We start from the raw sequence: 18219 nt of genomic DNA, 5'->3' as shown, positions 1-18219 counted from the left end.
TCCTTCCCGTCTGCAGTAAGTCCTGAATTCACTTCCAACACCCAGCACAGCTGCTGGGGCTCGGGTAACTTAGGAGAAGACATAACACTGTGTATTAATCTGAAAGTCAGGGTTTCAGAAAGAGAGAGGGAGAAACAAAAAGAGATCTTCCATCCCCAAGTGGCTGCAACAGCCAAATGCTGGGCCAAGTGGGAGTCAAGAGCTTCATCTGGGTCTCTCACATGGATACAGGCTCCCAGGCACTTGAGCCATCTTTGGCTGCTTTCCAAGCCACCAGCTGGGAGCTGGATGAGAAGTGGAACAGCCAGGATTTGAACCAGCCTCCACATGGGGTGCCAGTATCGCAAATGATGGGTTAGCTAGCAGCACCAAGTGCCAATCACACAACTCTAATTTTTCTTGGAAAGGCAGATTTACAGAGAGAATGAGAGACAGAAAGATCTGTTTGCTGGTTCACTCCCCAAGTGGCCACAATGGCCAGAACTGAGCTGATCCGAAGCCAGGAGCCAGGAGCTTCCTCCCAGTCTCCCACATGGGAGCAGGGTCCCAAGACTTTGGGCCATCCTTGACTGCTTTCCCAGGTTACAAACAAGCAGCTGGCTAGGAAATGGAGCAGCCAGGACACAAACCAGTACCCAAATGGAATCCTGGCTCGTGCAAGGTGAGGATTTAGCCGCTGGGCCATCATGTCAGGCCCCACTCCATTTCTTAGCTGTGAGCAGGTATGTAGTGACATAATGTGAGCAGACTACTTAGGATCCAGTAGGTAGTGGTGACATTCTGTGACACAGGAGGCAAATGGCCAATGGCCATGGCGCACTCACAATGGGAGTCAAAGTCCCCAGCACGCAAAACACCCCCAAGGACCCCATGATGCTGCACGGAAACATGACACACAGAGACACCTAGCTCCAGTCACCCATCCCCAAACTGCCCCCGTCATCACTCCAGTTCCCCCCACCCTGCCCGCGGGGGGAGCTGGACGCGTCGTCCTGTAAGCACCAGCCTCCCGAAGCCCAGGAATCTCCACGCTCCCCTCTGTTCTTCCCTGACCCTGATAGAGGCAAAGGGCCGTTGCTCTAGACTGCATGGTTACATAATGCGTTTTCATTTGTAACCCTTTTTCCCTTTCTGATTTAAAATGAATCTGCCTTTATGGGCACAGAGTGTGTAAAGAGGAAAGACATGTGACAGAAGCAGTACCAAGGGGAGGGATGGACAGAGCTACTCAGGAACAAAAATTCTATGATGTTAAAATTAATGTTCACACTAAGATGTTTATTAGACTCCTTAAGGCAACTACAATTTACTCAAAGACAGGGAGCCATTGAGGAAGAGAGGAGCATTTTTAAAAATACAGAAAACAGGGCCCGGCACAATAGCCTAGTAGCTAAATCCTTGCTTTGCAGGTGCTGGGATCCCATATGGGCACCAGTTTGTGTCCTGGCTGTTCCACTTTCCACTCAGCTCCCTGCTTGTGGCCTGGGAAAACAGTGGAGGACAGCCCAAAGCCTTGGAACCCTGCACCCACATGGGAGAGCAGAAGAAGCTCCTGGCTCTTGGCTTCAGATCAGCTCTGACCACGGAGGTTACTTGGAGAGTGAATCAGTGAATATAAGATCTTTCTATTTCTCCTTCTCTCTGAATGTCAGCTTTTCCAATAAAAAGAAATAAATCTTAAAATATATATATATATATATATATATATATATATATATGAAACAAATAGCAAACTGCCACATGCAGTTCCTCTTTGCCGGTCATTGCATTAAATGTAAATGGATTAGACAGTCCAGTAAAAGGTCCCATTGTTACCTTGAGAGCTATATGGACCAGCAGGAGACTGAGGCACCTGGTCCATGACGTCACCCTTTCTCAAGGGTGTTTATTCTGTCACTCAGCGCCCTCTGCAGTCGCTGCATGTTTACTGCTGTTCATTTGCTGGTTCCTTCATTGTCTCTTAGTCACTGCTGTGCCTTCAACGCCCAAAACAGTGTGGCACCTAACAGGTGCTCAACAAATGTAAGATGTGGGCCCTGCGGGATAGCGTAGCAGTTAAGGTCTTCGCCTTGAACGCGCCGGGATCCCATATGGGTGCTAGTTCTAATCCCAGTAACTCCACTTCCCATCCAGCTCCCTGCTTGTGGCCTGGGAAAGCAGTAGAGGACGGCCCAGAGTATTGGGACCCTGCACCTGCGTGGGAGACCCAGCAGAAGCTCCTGGCTCCTGGCTTCAGATTGTCTCAGCTCTGGTCATTGCAGTCACTTGGGAAGTGAATCATCGGATCATCAGACAGAAGATCTTCCTCTCTGGGGAAATTGAAAAACAGTTCCAGCATTTGAGGTAGGAAGTCACAATATTGTTTGAGACTTTTAAAATACATTTGTTTTACAAAGTATCTGAGAGGCAGACAGCATTCCCATCAGCTGACTCACGCCCCAGGAGCTCAACGCCAGGTCTCCCGCTTGGGAGGCAGGGGCATCAGCAGGAAGTTGAACTCAAGCACTTTCACTATGGGACACCGGCATCCCAGTCGCTAGGCCGAGGGCTCGTCCCTGAAACAGGACCGTTGGCAGACACAAGAGTCCTCCTCGTGCCTGCTATAGCGGCATGCTGTCCATCTTGATCTCAAAAATCCACGGGTGTACCCTACAGCTACTCTATTCCTTCGCATTCCAGATGTTACCCCAGGCATGATTTTTCACGCCCGACAGCCCAGGGGTTCACTTCCCAGGGTCAATGAGCCGCCAGGGAACTCACTTCTCAGCCAACGAGCCTTCCCTTCGCTCAGTGGGGGAGGCGGCTGCAGTGTGGCATCTTCGCTGTTTGGGATGGCTGCTGTGTGACTTGCTTACAGGCTATTTCCTCATCCCACTCCACTCAAGCCAGAGGGATGGGGAGCCCTTAGGTGGAAGGGGTGGCTGTGCCTGCCCGTCTGCCTCAGGGCCAGTGGACCAAAGTGGCTTTAGGTGGTGCCTAGCCATGGTATGGGATATCCTTGTGTCCCAGTGGAGCAATTCCTTGGTTCTTTTTCAAGTTCCTTCCCCCTTCTTCTGCATGCAGCACCAAGCACATCTCAGCTAGGAGCTGGATGCTTTGGGGGATGCTCACAGCCCATTCTTTTAGGTGAGACCCCAAGAAAGCTGGCTCCTTAGTCCTCTACTTGCTGCATCACACAGGACACAGTTTTCCTGCTCCCGTGACCCTGGGCAGCTGTTTTCTGCTTCCAGAAGCAGGCGCTGGGCCCTGGCTCACTCTCATGATACAAAGTCTCCTGTTACAATAGGCTGGAATGAAGACCAAGGAGGCAATGTAAAGGACAATAATAAGCAAATAAGAGTGACACATGAATGACTGGACCCCGGGGAGCTTGGGGACAGTCACTCCCAAGTGGGACCAACCTGGCTGCTGGAATTCCTGGTTCGACACGCACAGCACACTGTGTGGCCACCAGAGGGAGCCATTGCAACACCTGGAGGCCCTGGTTCCCTGTGTGGGGTGTGGGATGCATTCCTTCGGACACAATCAGGATGTGGCTGCACTGAAGGCTGCAGCTGTCACTGAGGGGCCGGGGGCCTGCAGGTGAAAAGGAGTCACCATGACTACAGGGGTCCTTGATCCCAATTGTCAAGAGAGGCAGGCAGTCAGGGAAGAGGAACAAAGTGAAATTCAACAGCTGCCCCAGTTTAAAGCTGCAGGGACAGGGAGGAGATCGCAGCCTGGTTACTATGGGTATGGAAACCTCGCTGAATGTTAACACCCAGCTGCCTCCCAGCTCCCTTCCCTAGAGAAGTGTCCCATGTGGGATGTGTACATGGCAGCCGATGCCCCACAAGGAGCAGGTGGCCACAGTCACAACAGCCAGGGCAGGAGTCGGGCCAGCACATCTGGTGGAACAAGACACACACCCAAAGGCATGTACGGTCTTTTCAGCTGGGTCGCAGCAGCAGAACAGACAGAGCACATGGAATTGTGATGGGGATGCGTGTAAGAGCCTGTAGGGGCTCGAGGAAGAGCTGGGGACTCCAGTGGGGGAAACAGGATGGATTCCAAGCTAGGATGGGGCTCTGGCAGTAACACGTGACAGCTCCCATCTGGCCAGGTGCCCCTCCCTTCACACCCCAGCATGCTCCCTTAGAGTAAACAACACAGCCCACAGCCGCAGCGGTGCCAGGAAGCTCCTCCCTGGACCCAGAATTCTGTGGCCAAGGGTCAGGCTCCTCTAGCTTCTCCACTGTTCTTTCTGAGGTCCCTGATACCAGACAGCCAGGACAAAGGACAGAGGACAGACGCCCCCGGCTGTCCTCCATGTCCATCTGTTCTGAGTGGCCAGTCTCACCAGGGTCCTTAAACCCTTGCAGCCACTGGCTGCCTTGCTGATGCCGGCATCTACCTGTTTGGAAGACAGACCCAAACAGGGAAGAGGACTTGGGCACTGCCTGAGCAGAAGCATCCTGGGGTCTAGGGCCGCCAACCTCCCACCCCTGTGTGTGATGTACCAGGCTGTGGCAGACCGCAGCTGCTCCAACAGAGGTCATTGTCACACAGCAGGGGGCACGGGACTCATCCATGTCCTTTGTCTCCGTGGAGGTGAATGTGTGTGGGAGTGGGCACTGGCTCATGCAGGCGCACGTCATGGTCCCAAGCTACTCCTGCAATGAGATGGGAGCATTGAACCTGTAAGGCTAGGTGGAGTGGGAACAGCCTTACCCTCAGAATGGTGAGTCTCCCCAATGATCAACAAAGACGAGGCTTGATGCAAAAGAAGGAGGATTTATTCAGATACCAGCGCACTGAGATGGAGGCCAGTTCCTCACGCAGGAGGGTGGCACATCCGTCCCGAGCCACTACACTACATGCCTTTTATAGGTCAAAATCACAGATACAGCATTTTGAAAAATAGCTCACTAATGGATACAAACAGAATCCTAAAACAGTAAAGTTAGGGGCTGTTTTTTTCCTGACCATTACATCACAAGACTGCTGTTTCTTTCAGTTCCTTGTTACAATTTCCCTTGAGTTTGCTTTTCTCAGACCTTTGGAGCCTCCTTCAAGAAGTCAGGGACTTTCTGTCTCCTCACTATTTACCTTGCTTCCTCCTGAGATGCCTATCTCAGGCCCACTGTTGTACTTAGCATCCTGAGTCCCAATTGAACTTGATCGTTTACCAAGAGAAGTCCTTTTCAGCTATTCTCAGCAAGCAAGATATAGAAGTCAAAGAAGTAAGTTAAAATTCTCTATCCTAATTTTTTTCCTTTTTATTCCCCCCTTTTTCTTGTGACTAAATCCCAATCATGGGATTTCAGTATCTGCATCTTGAGAATTTATAAACCAATACTGCTGCCTTAGCATAAGAACTTGGCACTGCACTGATTCTTTAACAAAAACAATTACTGAAACTCGTGGAGACTGGGAATGATCTCACATTTCAGTTGGGTTACTGGCAACAGCAACAGGCAAGCAACGAAGACAAAGTTTGGGAGGATTTTCAGTCTTTTTAACTGCCCATTCTGGTGAAGGAGTCGGCGCAGGCTTGACATGGGAGACATGTACCCAGGCGGCGATCGCATCTACTTTGACAGCCATGGGGTGGTCAAGAGCACTAAATAAGGTCCCTTCCAACGAGGTTCGAGGTTGGATGCGCGATGCTGTCACACAGACCGAGTCTCCTACTTGAAACCGATGTGGCACGCGAAGGTCTCCTGGCTTATAGGCTTCACGTAGCTGGGACCAGATCTCATTCTGAACAGCCTGTAGAGCTCTTAACCTGGAGTGTAAACTAATATTAGTACAGCAAGTAGGTTCAAGCATTTTGCTTAAGGGGGGGGGGGGCGGGGACCCGTACAGAATCTCGGAGGGAGTTAATCCAAACATGGAGGGGATGTTCCGTACTCAGAACAGGGCTAGGGGAAGAAGCACCGTCCAATCTGAATAGCCAGTCTCTAAGGTCAATTTAGCCATGGTCTCTGTTAAGGTTCTATTCATTCTTTCTACGTGGCCTGAGCTCTGGGGTCTATAAGCGCAATGCAATTTCCAATTAATCCCCAGTATAGTGGCCACCTGCTTACTCACCTGGGCAACAAAGGCAGGTCCATTGTCAGACCCTATTACCTGCGGTATTCCGAACGGGGGGATGATTTCTTCTGAAATCTTTGTAGCCACCACCGTGGCAGTCTCTTTCTTGGTCGGGAAGGCTTCTGCCCATCCTGAAAAGTTGTCCATGAAGACTAGGAGATATTTGTTCCCGTATTTAGCAGGCTTGACTTCCGTGAAATCAACTTCCCAATAAACACCTGGTCTGTCTCCTCTTAGTCTCTTTCCTGTTACTACAGTTCCTCCACAGGCATTAACTTGTTGACAAGGTGTGCAGCCTTTGACTATTCCCTCAATTAAGTCCAATTGTCCTATGATGTAATAATCAGTCTTTTTGAGCATAGCTGCCAGCCGTTTTGCTCCCAAATGGGTTAACTTCGCCACCTTTTTAGCCTCTAAATCCGCCATCCGGTTTTCTTTGGCTATTTGAGAATTTCCTTTTTGGTGACCGGGGCAATGAATGATGGCCAATTTAGACGGCTTGTGAAAAGCATCTAAGAAATTTAAAATTTCACACTTGTTCTTAATGTCCTTGCCAGCAGAGGTCAACATTCCTCTTTGTTGGTATATAGCTCCGTGCACATGTGCAGTAGCAAAAGCATATCTGCTGTCTGTATATACATTGGCCTTCGTTCCTTTTGCTAGCCTCAGGGCCTGAGTTAATGCTACTAGTTCCACCTTCTGGGCCGAAGTCCCCTAGGGCAGTTTACTTGCCCATATTACTGCTGTCCATCCACTACTGCCGCCCCTGCCATCCGCTTACCTTCTGCCATATAGCTACTACCGTCCATGAACCAGGTGACTTCCGCATCTGCCAGTGGCTGGTCTTTCAGATCTTCACGGATTCCCGCTGTCTCGGCCAGAATCTCCTGACAGTTATGAGGCTCCGCTTCTCCAGGGTCGATGTCCGGCAGAAGTGCAGCTGGGTTGAATTGGGCTATCGGGACAAACTTCACCCATTCTGAATTCAGGAGCAGCTCTGGTAACGCATCAGGCGAGCATTGGACAGCCAGCAGTCAGGCGGTTGGCACACTACACTTTCTAGTGCATGGGGAGCCAGGACAGTCACTGCTTGTCCGAAAGTGGGTTTGTCTGCGTCTTTAAGTAAAAAGGGCCACTGCCGCGATGATTCTCAGGCAAGGGGACCAGCTGGTGGCCACCGGATCTGTCCAGTTTCTTTGACAGATAGGCCACCGGCCTCCTCCAAGGGCCCAAGCATTGGGCCAGCACCCCTTTGGCCACCCCTCCTTTCTCATGCACGTAAAGTTTGAATGGCTTGGATACATCTGGCAAGGCCAGGGCAGGTGCTGTCAGGCCTCACTGACATCATCACTGATGCCATCAAAGGCTTTTTGTTGGTCTGCTCCCCATGTAAAGGGAGCATTGTCTCTGATCAGTGGATATCGGGGTGTTGCCAGGGCTGCATACCCTGGGATCCACAGTCTACAGAACCCAGCAATTCCCAAGAACTCACAAACTTGATGGACTGTCGGCTTCTGGCAGATCTGGGCCTTCTTTGCAGATGCCCAGTATCCCAGTCGAGCCAGCTCTTCTGGCAGGGCAGAGGTCCCATCTTCACATCCTTACTGTTATCTGAGGATTTTCGGCATGGAAGGGGGCTAGGTCTCACTGCTCGTCCCATTCCAGCAGTCTCTGCCCACGTTCCTGGGTGTCAGTCTATCCAGTCTGGTTGGCTACCAGGGGGCAGGGGTGTCTCAAAGAGGCGATGTTCATCCTTTAACTTTACATACAGTTAGTACTTGCAAAAAATGACCATCTCTGTCCATTGCTCAGGTCCCGTTCTTGTAAAGGTGATTTGGGCTCCCAATTTAGCAAGCAAGTCTCTACCCAGGAGGGGAGCCGGGCACTCAGGGATAACCAGGAATGAATGGGACACTTTCCCTGCTCCCAGTCCCACTGCCCTCTGAGTAGTCCATGGATACTGTTTATTTCCAGTAGTCCTGATTACTCACGACTTTTTCTGGGATAAGGGGCCAGAGGGCTGTAATAGCACAGAGTGTTGGGCCCCTGTATCTACTAAAAATTCAATGGGCTTCCCCTCCCCTTTTAAGGTTATCCCAGGCTCGGGGAGGGGTTCCGAGCCCGTATTCTCTAGTCTTCTTCCTCCCCCAAGGTCGTTCCTCCTTTCTTCGGGCAGTCCTGCGCCCAATGTCCTTTTCCCTTGCAATAGGCGCATTGATCTTTGGTTAATGCTTCTCTGGACCGCCAGTTGCCCAGGATCCCTGTCTTTCTATACTCTCCTCTATCCTTCTCCCTGCCCCTCTACGGTGGCCAGGATTCTCATCAAATTCTTTTCCTATCTCCTATCCCTTCAATCCTCTCTCTGTTCCGGTTCCTTAATCTTTCTCTGCTCTCTCTCTTCCTGTTCCTTAATCTTTCTCTGCTCTCTCTCTCTTCTCTGCTCTCTCTTCCTCTGTCTCTCTTATATACTTTCTCAGCTTCCTTCACTTGATCCTGCAGGGAATATCTTCTCAGTCCGTCTAATCTCTGAAGCATTCTCTTTATATCTGCAGCTGCCTGATCTATAAAGGCCATCGCCACTGAGGCTCTCTGCTCCTCCGCCTCTGGATCAAATGGAGTATACCTGCAATAAGCTTCCATGAGGCGTTCGAGGAACACAAAGGGGGGTTCAGTGGGCCCCTGAAGAACTTCTCTTACCTTAGCCAAATTTGTGGGGCTTCTTGCGGCCCCTCTGAGACCAGCCATCAGAGCCTGGCGATAGATTTGGAGGTGCTCCCTACCTTCGGCGGTGTTAAAATCCCAATCCGGTGCGTCAAGGGGAAACCGGAATCTACAACATTCTGCAATTGAGTAGGGCATCCATCAGGTCCTGGGACATTTTTCGGGGCTTCTAGGAGGATGCGCTCTCTCTCCTCAGTGGTGAAGAGAGTCTGCAACAACTGCTGACAGTCATCCGAGGAGGGCTGGTGGGAAAAGACCAGGGTTTCTAAAAGGACAGTTAACTTCAATTATCCAATACTGCAGAGGCTGCAACCCATTTGCCATTTGCCCCCTCAGGCCCAAATGCCTGGAGAGGGAGGGCCACAGTGGTGTCTGGGGTCCCGGCCCGCCTACTCCTGGTTCCCGCAGCCGGTCCCTCAGAGGGAGTGAAACAGGAGGAGGATCAGATAAGAGTAGGTCTGCCTGGGTGTCTGGATAAATCTTCTTGGGTCGATCTGCTGACGTCTGGGCAGCCGGTACCTGTGCCGGGCAAGGAGATACCCAGGGACGGACCCAAGGGGTGGGGGGGATTCCGAGACAGATCTTCCCAAACCAGGATAAGGCTGCTGATCAGGGTGGCCTTTTTGGACCTGTTAGAAAAACAACCTTTTAAACTGCTTGAATGATATCAAGATTACAAGAGCCTTCTTTCAGCCAGCCCACGTTGAAAGCGGGCCCTTCCGCAGAGCAGAAAGTCTGCCAAGATCTTCTTTTAGCCTGGAGGGAGAGATCGTGAGCCCTATCCTTAACTTCAGTCCAATGGTTAAGAGTCAAACTAAGGGGTGTCGTCACAGTCCGTCCCATGGTTATCCTCACAACGGCACACAGAAAAACAAATAACAAAATACACAAACAAACACGTCCCTCACATTTCTTCCACAGCAAAAGAAAAGTGTCAGATGGTCTCAATTCCCCTGAGGCGTGATCAGTGCTAATCAAGCTTGCCTGATTGCCTTCAAAACAGGCGGGAACTTTCGCAGCGGGAGCTTGCCGAGCGTCCTCAGCTCTCCCTCCACCCTGGAGCATCCTCCAGGGCCACGAACTGTGGTCCTCCGGGCACGTCTGCCAACCACTGTCCACAATTCTCACGAATCAGAGAACGGTCATGAAATGCCGTAGCTCCAGGCAGGGCTCGAACCTCATGAGCTGACCTGCCTTGGGTGAGAAAGGGAGCTGCAGCAGGTGGGGCTCGAACCTCCAGAGCAAACCCACCCCTCAACTGGGACACACAGACAAAAGACGAATGGAACTCTGGACAAGACACACAAAGCAAGGCGCCTACTCACCTCCAAACCTGTGTTCGAAGATCAGGGGGGTGACCGCGTTTCCCGGCCAACGCACCAAAATGTAAGGCTAGGCGGAGTGGGAACAGCCTTACCCTCAGAATGGTGAGTCTCCCCAGTGATCAACGAAGATGAGGCTTGATGCAAAAGAAGGAGGATTTATTCAGATACCAGCGCACTGAGATGGAGGCCAGTTCCTCACGCAGGAGGGTGGCACATCCGTCCCGAGCCACTACACTACATGCCTTTTATAGGTCAAAATCACAGATACAGCATTTTGAAAAGAGCTCACTAACGGATACAAATAGAATCCTAAAACAGTAAAGTTAGGGGCTGTTTTTTTCCTGACCATTACATCACAAGACTGCTGTTTCTTTCAGTTCCTTGTTACAATTTCCCTTGAGTTTGCTTTTCTCAGACCTTTGGAGCCTCCTTCAAGAAGTCAGGGACTTTCTGTCTCCTCACTATTTACCTTGCTTCCTCCTGAGATGCCTATCTCAGGCCCACTGTTGTACTTAGTATCCTGAGTCCCAATTGAACTTGATATTTTACCAAGAGAAGTCCTATTCAGCTATTCTCAGCAAGCAAGATACAGAAGGCATTTTCAGAACCCAGGGCAAGGTTCATCTTCCCTTAAACTGGGTACATTCGTGCATGCCTGGTCATCCTGCTGTGTTCACAATTGGTCCCAGTTAGGTTTCCCCACATCAGCCGGAGCCACCTCCTTGGTGAGCGGAAGCCACCTGTTTCCTTGGCCTGAGCCCAAAAGACAACCTCCAGGGAAAGGCCAGGTGGGCAGGTAGGGTGCTGCCAAGTCCTGCCTTGTGGGCTACAAGGGCGGAGAGTGCACTTCAGTTGACCTCCTCTGGGCTAGACCCATGGTATCAGTGAACCCGGATGCTGAAAACAGAAGACGGCTGGGGGGGGGGGGGTTGCAGGCCTCCGGTCAAGAGCCCCAGAGCAAACACCAACTCCAGCACCCGGAAGCATGGCTGGGAGAGGGGTGGGCAGATGGGGATGCTGTCCAGGAAAGGAACTCAGAGCTGTGAGGCTGCAGAGTGAGCCACTACCTGCCATGCTCTGTTTCCCATGCAGCTCCCCACTGATGCTCCCAGGAGGGAGATGGACCAAGTGTCAGCGCCCCTGCTCTCAAGAGAGAAAGCCAGCTGGAGCTCTGAGCTCCTGGTTCAGCCTGGACTGAGGCTGCCTGTTGCAGATATTTGGGATGCTGGGATGTGAACCAGAAATTGGTTCTCTCTCTCTCTCTCTCTTATTCTCTCCCCCTCTCTCAATCTATCACTGTGCCTTTTGAATACATAAGTAAATCTTCAGAAAAGAAGAAAAACTTTTCTCTGTGTTTGATGATTTCTGTAGCAAAGTGCTGGGGCTGGAGGAGAGCAGCCGTTCTGACCATCGTGGTGGACAAGCAAGCAAGCGAAGGGGTGGGCCCAGTAGGTGGCTGGTGGGGAGCAGTCAGCCAAGCCAGGAGTGAGGAGGCCTGGCTACACAAGTGAGGGCCTGGGAGGACTTGGGCACTGCCTGAACAGAAACAGATACAGAGCAGGCGAGCATCCTCCAAGCCGTGTGGGAACAGCCTCTTTCCTGGAACTCAGCACAGGGAGGCCTGGTGGGGAGGGCCGGGAACCCCAGGCCGGGCCTTCCCAAGGCGTTGGCGGTGGAGGGCTGCTGCCATGGCCCCTCCTGCAAGGTTGGCATCCCCACCCCATCCCCAGGGGCTGGGCTCCTCATCTGGGCAACCTGGTGACCTCATGAGCAAATAAAAGGTAGCAGAGGAACCCAACTCCGGCAACGACCTCGAGGGAGGCTTCGGAGGTTGGAGATCTCTTTTCGCCTGGGCTTCAGCCTCGTCCTCAGTGGACACAGCTGCCCACACGGTAAGAGATTTGGACTCCCTCCCATGCACTCAGGAGCGACAAAGGAGCTTTTGCATTTGGACCTGGTGTGATGGCCTAGTGGCTAAATCCTTGTCTTGCATGCACCGGGATTCCATATGGGTGCTGGCTCATGTCCCAGCTGCTCCACTTCCCTTTCGGCTCCCTGCTTGTGGCCTGGGAATGCAGTCGAGGACAGCCCAAAGCCTTGGGACCCTGCACCCACGTGGGAGGCTCGGAAGAGGCTCTTGGCTCCTTCAGATAGGCTCAGCTCTTGCCATTGCATCCACTTCAGGAATGAATCAGCAGACAGAAAGATCTCTGTCTCCTTCTCTCTGTATATCTGCTTTTCCAATAAAAATAATAAATATAAAACAATTTAAGTAATTGGTTAATTAATGTGAAAGGCAGAGTGACAGAACAACGAGAGAGATCTTCTATCTGCCACAATAGCCTGGAGAAGCCTGGAACTCCATCTGGATCTTCCATGTAGATGGCAGGGTTCCAAAGCTCTGGGCCATCCTCCACTGCTTTCCCAAGCACTTTAGCAAGGAACAGGATTGGAAGTGGAGCATCTGGGACTCAAAGCAGTGCCCAAGTGGGATGCTGGAGTGGCAAGCAGCAGCTTAGTTAACTAATCCACTACTCCAGCTCCCATAAAGACATTTCTTGTGCAACCTGGACAGCTCACTGTAGACTGTTCTGGAAGCATGGGCTGCCTGCCACGGGGGCAGGGTAGTGGTGACACAGACCAATGCCTGCTTCCCGTCTTGGTCTTCCAGATGCCAGAGCAGAGAAAGGCTGGCACCAGAGCTCAGGAGCTCCTCCTCTCCCTGGGCAAGCAGAAACAGCAGGTACCCTACGGCATGCTCGCCAGCGCCCTGGCCACACAGAAGGAGCAGGTGCCCTATGATGTGCTAGCCAGCACCCTGCGGCCCCTTGCTGTTTTCACAGAGGCTTTGGAGATGGGCCAGCCTCCTCTTCTGCTGCTTCTCTTGGCCATCTCTGCCCGTTTCCAGGCCCTAAGGGAGTCAGTACAGCAGGGAACAGTACAGTGACTGGCACGGGGGCAGAGGGGTGCTCACCCAGCTGGATGCTGTCACTAGGTGACTGATCATGACTTTAGTCCTGTTGTCACTTGCCCACAGTTTGACAGATGCAGTGAAGCATAAAGGGGGCAGGGGACTCTGGCAGGCTGGAGGCAGATACAGACAGCAGCTGCTGCAGGGACACAGAGGTTACATAAAGAGGCGAGATCCCAGGGTGGATCCCAGCTCTTATCTTGTGAGTTACAGCACACCTCCCTCCTCGTCCCAAGCCGGCCTGTCTGCATCTTTATCTCCTCACCTGTGCCTGGGGTCCACAGCAGTGAACTTGCAGGCTCCAGGCTCAGCTCAGCATGGGGAGGGCGAGAAGGTGGGAGGATGGCTTCTAGTCTCCAGCAGCTCCTTCCTCCCATACACAATTCATCACCAAAGTTATGATCCCAAGTCAAGTGGGTGAGAGCTGAAAAGGGAGAAGCACCTGGTGTGTGTGTGTGTGTGTGTGTGTGTGAATACACATGTAGGTGTATGCATGCAGGCTACGTGTGTGTATACGTGTCGTGTGGTAAATTATGTGTGTTACATATTGACCTGTGACTGTGTATGTGTGAGTGTATGCATGTGTGTTGTGTGGGTGAGTGTGGATACGTGTGTGTGTGTTGTGCATTGGGGAAGGGACCTGAGGCCTCCTCACCATCATGTCCTTCTTTGTTTCCTGTTTGCCCTTTGACTCACCAGGGGACTGTGAGTGGTGGGAGGGCAGTTAAAGGCTCCTGGAGTTGCAGAGCTGCCCGTGCCACTGACTGGCCTGCTGGCTGACTGTCCCCCACTCTCACGGCCTGCATGGCTACAGAAAGGAAGTCAGAGGTGGGAGACAGAGAGCCCTGACACCCCCCAACCCAATAGCAGGGTACGGCCTCTCCAGCCCAGCCTTGCAATTGCTGGGACCTGCCCAGTCTCCTGAGCTGCTCACGCAGAGGTGGCTGGGTCTGAGGTCTCCCTCCCACAATGGTCACTGGAGGTGATGCACCAGCCGAGGCTTCACCTTTGAGGGACTTAGCAGCCCCCGGGGAACCTCTGGGCCCACAGGCAGCTGCTTCCAAAGGAGAGTCATCACAGCACCCAGGACAATGTGAACCTCTGTGTTTCCTCTACACAGTCTCAGCTGGCAACAGGGGTAACAGCAGGTGCAGGAACAAGGCCAGAAGCCAAACAGGAGGCTCTCCCCACCTGAGTCCAGCTCAGTGCTAAGAGCTCCTATAGCATTCCCACGCCCTCTTCCCAGCAGGCTCCTGCCAGGGTTCAAGTACAGCACCAGGGAACAGGATCTGCCTGGCTTCCCTCACCCAGAGCTAAGTCAAGGTCAGGTACAGCAGAGGGCTGAAGGCTGGGCTCCATGGTCCCTCTGCCAGGGGCCAGACTCAGAAAGGTGAAGATCCTTACCCAAGGCCACACAGAGCGGACGGATCACCTGCCAGTGTGTGCAGGCGTCAGCCTTTGAGGTGAGACCCAAGGAATGGGCAGAGTACCGAGACAGAATAGAGAATGAGAGACAAGCCAAGGGCAGAGAAGGAAAGGGGCGGAACAAAAAAACAAGACAAAGAGACAATGGAAGCACTGGGGTCCTAGGATAAAGGCAAGCAGGGACCTTGGGGCTTGTGGGGTCAGAAGGGACTGTCCCCAGCCTACGGGGGCTCCACTGCAGCCTGCAGCATTCTGGGACACGTGGAGGACCCAGGACTCCAGCCTGGCCCCCTGGGCTCTGCTCTCATCTCCACCCCACTGCCCCTCCAGCTCTGCATTCTGGGTTCTGATGTGAACAACCCAGCCACGCTCTCAGACAAGCTTGTAGGGGCTTGTCTGACAAGCTTGAAGGCCCCGTCCTTTTTTTCTCTCCTTCCTTCCATACCACCCTAATTCCCAGGCCCAGATCAAATGTCACCTCCTCTAGGAAGCCCTCACCTAGTCAAGCAGGGTAACCCCTCCGGGTCCCATGGAGCTATGGCTGATCCCTGCACACCGGTCAGGTGGTGACCAGGTCTCTATGTGCTCACCTCTGCTCTGCACTGTCCCACACTTGGTCCCCATCACCCCCTGGCCTCGATCACCGGCCCCAGGCCATTCGCCCTCCCAGCGCTCCATGCGCTTGGCCTGGGCTGACCACAGAGGCAGCCTGCATCCCTCTGCCCAAGGGGTCACTCCACCTCCACGGGAGGCTTAGCTGGTTTGTTTGCACTGACTCCAATCTCAGTCTGCCCCACAAAGGAAGGATTACGCCCGAGTTTCCAGAACGGATTTCTTCCTCGCTCGGCCTGCAGTTCCGGGACTGGCGATGACGCCTGAGTTTACAGAACAGATTTCTGCTGGGATGGGCGTGACCGTGCTTTTGTGCCTGCTATCAGCAATGGCACGCTGTCTCCCCTGAGCCAGCAGGGCCTGGGGAAGGGAGCTGGGCCGCCTTCACTTCCTCCTCGTCTGCCCAACCTTTATTTGCTTATTTCCAAGCCACTTAGAGGGGATGTTTGCTGATTCCAAAAGTGAAGTCAGCGTAAGGATTTTGAAATTCTGCAAGTTACTCCCAAGAGGGCAGGAGGAACCTGCGATCACACCCCGGGGGCCCAAGAGTGGTGGGTCGCCTTTGAAGCCGATTCCAGCCGGTAAATCCTGGCTTCCCTCCCGGACAGGCAGGGCTGCTCCTCTCCCTGCCTTGCTTGATGTCGGTGGCCTGGTGGCCAGTCCTCAGCAACTGGGGACCTCACTGTGCTGATCCATGGCAGCCTGTGCCAGGCGATGCTGCAGGGAGAGCCCTCCCGGTCCTCTGCCCAATCCTCAGGGCGGTTCCGTCAGGGGCACCTATGGAGACCTCGAGCCGTGGGTTCACCTGGACCACGGTGCCAAGGGGCCCCGACTGGGGTGACTGAGGGCGGACATCAGAGCTCATTCATCACAGACAGCTCTAAGGCAGTGGCACACTCGGGTCTTCTAGAGATGTCCTCCCTACTCTGTTGTCACCTTCTGATTTTGCAAGCGAATCCATGATCTCTAACCAGAGACAGGGAGCATGCGGTCCCAACGCAGCCTCTTCAGTTGCCCACAGCAGACACTGCTAATCCATGCCTGCACTCTCTTGGGCTGAGCGCTGAGGATGGCAACAGCTGTGAGCAGGAGCCTGGAAGTGGCATAGGAATGGCCAGCTTCTGCCGTGCTGCTGCTGCTGCAGTCTTGGTGCCAGCAAAGGGCTTTTTCAAACTGGGGACCCAACCACGCCTGGCAGGGGTTTCAGCTTGAGCAAAAGCCCTGGAGCAAGAGTGGAAGTAGCAGAGAAGAGGGGCTGAGTGGTGGATGACAGACATAACATGGGGGTGGGCATTGGAGGTCTCCGGGGAGGGTCTGAGCAGAGCTTTACAAAGTTAACCCCAGCCCTGGGGTGGAACATGTAGTAGGGTCTAGGGGCACTAAAGGAAGGCTGCTACAATGTGCATAAAGGAAAGTGGAAAAACAGATGTCCCTCGAGGCTGGGTGGCTCTGAGACCCAAGGGTGTAAAGAGCTAGTGCTTTGGGGTCTCGGGGAGATGGGGCAGGATGTAGGGCCTGCTGGGGCTCGGAGCCAGCAGTGTCAACTCAGCAACAACAGTAATGGCATCGTCACCTCCCTGAGTCTCACTGCTGGTGGTCTGCGATGAACCCCACTGCAGCCCTACTCCACCATGGATGACAGCAGGTGCAGGAGCTGAACCGAGGCTGTGCTGGCTGACCCCAGGGTGGCAGGGCACAGCGACAGGAAGCAGGTGCTGCCTCAGCCCAAGGCCCTGGCTCCAGTCCCCAGCACCCCACAGAGGGGCATTGTCCACCAGCAGCAGGCATGGCCAGTGGGGAGCCCGGGAGTGGACTGGCCTCCCTGGAGAGGAATTGACAGGACCGACCTAGGAGCATTCCTCCACAAGCTGTGACAGCACCTCACCTTCCAGGGTAGGGCCTTGGGGTCTCCGCACAGGTTCCACCCACACAGCACCTCAGATAATCCCTAGGAAAGGGGTGTTGGACTGCGTGATGTCAGGACATGGACTCCAGCCCCCCTCCCCGCCCCACCACCAGCAAGCAGAATCAACATTTAAGCAGGATCACAGTGCCTGCTTCTGAATTGGAGTCAGGCAGTGAGGTTAAGACCCAGGCCTCTCTTCAACCGTCACCCATGTCTCTGGACCACAGGTACTTCCAGGGACAGCAGGACTGCGGCCAGCCCCTCTGGTAGCTGCTGGGAGTGGGGCTGGGAACTTCTTGGATCATGATCATGCAAGGACTTGAATCAGACCTGTCAGAGCTGAATCTGCCAAGCTGTGGAGGTACCACAGATGGATTCCAAAGTCAGTTCAAGTTTGAATCCCAGATTGGCCACTGGCCCACTTGGGCAGCTGGGACCTCCTTAGCAAGTCAGGATACTGATGCTGACCAAGTGGGCCTTGCAGACTCCGTGATGGGAAGCCTGCAGTGGCTTCTGCCATGTCGTCAGCATTGATTCTTGGTTATGGTTACCATTCTTGCCATTGTCCCAGAAGAGTAACTGTCCAGGTCCCTGGCCCAGCTTCCCACCCCCAAGTCACCCTGCTCCTTGCCATCCACAATCCCAGGAAGCCGGGATCCTGGAGCAGCTCCTAGTGGGGCTGCGGTTCACCAGGAGCTACAAATATTTACCTTGGAGACCTCCGGTCGGCCCGAGGCTTTGGCCCGGATGCAAAGGGTGGCCACCTGGGCCGGCTCGTGGGATATAAGGCCACATGTCTGGCCTCAGGAGAGAAGAGCAGCAGGCGGAGGAGACCAGCACACCCAGGTGAAAGTGTGGGCAGGGACCTCTGTGGGGGCAGGCAAAGGGGAGCTTGGGTGGGGAAGTGCCCAGCTCCCTTGCCCAGAGGACCAAAGCGCGGTGATGGAGAGATGGGACCCAGGAACATTTGCCCTGCCCACACCGACTGCTGGGTGCCTCACTTGTACAAAGTTGGGAATGCAGGAGACCAAGTGCTGCCTCCCATGCAGGGAGCTCCCAGTATGGGCAGGTGCCTCTGTTACCCGCAGGAAACACATGTCACCTGACTCCATGGGTGTCTCTGGCACACAGAGAGTCCCACATGCTGACCCTAGCCGGGGCCTGCATCTCTGAGTCAGCTCCTA

The sequence above is a fragment of the Ochotona curzoniae genome, unplaced genomic scaffold (assembly GCF_017591425.1).
Source record: "Ochotona curzoniae isolate NIBS_2020 unplaced genomic scaffold, NIBS_Ocur_1.0 contig_3520, whole genome shotgun sequence".
Taxonomy (NCBI): Eukaryota; Metazoa; Chordata; class Mammalia; order Lagomorpha; family Ochotonidae; genus Ochotona; species Ochotona curzoniae.
Note: the sequence above shows the minus strand (reverse complement) of the source record.